The following is a 2,581-nucleotide window of genomic DNA, read 5'->3' as shown; positions in this document are numbered from 1 at the left end:
AACCAAATATCTAAGTCGATGTACGAGTTTCGCTTGGAGCTACTGTAGTTAGTAATAGCGAAGTGAAATTATTCTGCACAATGGCGTATGACGAACCAAATTGCAACGCTGTTACTGCGGCATCCAATGCTAACCATACAGCTACTTGCATATACACATACACTTGTGGTCAGCTGATTAAGTCAAGTGACATTTTTACTAGTTTTGGCTATTTTTCTTTTGTTTATTTAATGTTTATATTTTTTTTTACAGAAGTTTAGCACTTTACCTAACCAGCGCCACTTACATCCACATTTCAAACTTCGTACAAAATTTATAAAAATTCACAAACTTTAATATTTGCACCAAAAATTTCAAACTTTGTACTTAGAGTTTTTGTGTTTTGTAGCTCATTAAATTTTAGTAGATTAAAGTGCAAATTTCAAGTCGCTGGAAAAACGCGTTGATTTTTAATATATTTTTTTTTTCTGACGGTGCTAGGCATTTCCTCCCATACAAACGAAATTGTCGAGCATATTTTATACGGAGGAAAATGCACAACACCGTCAGCAAAAAAAAAAAAATTATTTAAAATCTTCAAATTTGCATTTTAACCCACTAGCTACAAAACTGCATACTCAACATTTTTCTAGAAATAGTGAATAAAAAGTTTAAAATCCTCGGGTGCAAATGTTAAATTTTGTTGAATTTTTATAATTGTTGTACGAAGTTTGAAATGTGTATTTATGTGGCACTGGTTAGGTAAAGTGCTAAACTATTGTAAAAAAAATAAACATTAAATAAACAAAAGAAAAATAGCCAAAACTAGTCAAAATGTCACTTGACTTAATCAGCTGACCACAAGGGTATGTACGTAGCTAACTTGTTGCTGACTGCTAATCAGCGTTGCCGCGAGCTTGGAAAAAAGTATCAGTTTCCAAGCAGATAAAGTATCAAAAGCAAACTCAACTTTTTAAAAATTTATTTGAAAAACGAATAATCAATAAAGTTTTATAATTAAAAATTATATTACTTGCTTCAACAATACCAGAGAATCAGTATGCTTATTTGCATAACGAAAAACAAACTTAGTATGGCCCCTTTAAATCACACAAAATCATTGTGCAACCTGAGACTTGTTTAAGTCAATATTTTGAAAATTAATACACAATAAAATTGCGCAAACCTTATTTTAGAGAAACGTTGTTCAAGTAAATATGTGCAAGAAATATAAATGTGCGTTGTATATTTTGATAGCTTCAGCTTTAAAACACAAAAAAACAAGTAAGAAAGTCTAAGTTCGGGCGGAGCCGAACATTAAATACCCGGCGCAAGTATTAAATATATGTTTTCCACCTTTCCGAAAGCTACCGCTACAAGATAAGCCGGCGTGTATAAATTTTAAGTAAACTAGCGTCCTTAAATTTCAAAATATTGAAATTTCAAGCATTTCTGAAATTTACCGTTATATGAAAAGCGGCCGTAATTTTAGTCCGATTTCAACAATTTTCAATGGTTTACTTTTATGTGACAAGCACAATAACCATACCGAGTTTGGTACAAATTGCTAGAACGGTTAGCGAGATACATATACCTGATCATAAGTGGGCGGTGCCACGCCCATTTTCCAAAATTTTATCATAAACGTATTTCCTGGCAAATAATTGTTGCAACCATCATTTTGAATAAATTAGCTTTAATATTTACTGATTTATCGAGGATTTCGTATTTCTCGAAATTACCGTTATATGGGATGTGGGCGTGGTTATTGTCCGATTTTAAAAATTTTCGGCCATTTGGTATGCTGTACCAGGGTCAACAACTGTGCCAAGTTTGGAATAAATTGATGCAGCGGTTACCATTTTCAAAAAAATGTTAATATTCTTATTTTTCGTCTAAAATTTATTATAAATATCAATTTTGAGTGAGTTATCTTCAGTAGTTACTAAAATATCACAGTTTTTGTATTTCTGAAAATTACCGTTATATGGGAGGTAGGCGTGGTTATTGTCCGATTTTGCCCATTTTCAATACCATCCGTCCTACGCCCGAAAGAAGTACACGTACCAAGTTTCGTTAAGATATCTTAATTTTTACTCGAGTTATCGTGTGCACAGACGGACGGACGGACGGACGGACAGACAGTCACCGCTTAATCGATTTCTCTTTTCATTCTGATCATTTATGTATACATTTGTCTATATCTATCTCGATTCGTTTTGCCTGTTACAAACAACCGTTATGTGAACAAAGTTATAATACCCTTGTGCACAAGTGCGCTCGGGTATAATAATATTAAAAAAAAATTTGTTTTCTACGTTCTTATCTATATTTTACAGCACGATCTGGACACCGAAATCAGAACTAGACTAAAAATTGCGCAGTTGTCGCCATACGCAACACAACAAATTATTGTACATAAAGATATGCCAAATCAAACTTAAAAATATCTACATATAAAATTTTAAGAATTTAAATAATAAGAAAAAATTATTTTCCTTTAAACTAGCAATATTATTCATAGTTTTCAAAAATTCATTTCTGCCAGTCAAAAGTATCAAAATGGCGCATTTGTGAACAAAAAAGTATCAAAGTATCAAAT

The 2,581-nt window shown here is 32.2% G+C and overlaps 1 protein-coding gene across 1 annotated transcript in view; it reads right to left on the bottom strand.

Moving 5' to 3' along the window:
* Nucleotides 1-2,581, bottom strand: part of LOC118734423 (putative uncharacterized protein DDB_G0281733) — a 16,032-nt gene that overhangs the window by 9,774 nt on the left and 3,677 nt on the right. The window lies entirely within an intron of this gene.

This window comes from Rhagoletis pomonella, unplaced genomic scaffold (genome assembly GCF_013731165.1).
Source record: "Rhagoletis pomonella isolate Grant_MI unplaced genomic scaffold, Rhpom_1.0 Rhpom_scaffold_00002, whole genome shotgun sequence".
NCBI classification, from domain to species: domain Eukaryota; kingdom Metazoa; phylum Arthropoda; class Insecta; order Diptera; family Tephritidae; genus Rhagoletis; species Rhagoletis pomonella.
Note: the sequence above shows the minus strand (reverse complement) of the source record. Positions and strands in the feature narration are given on the sequence as shown.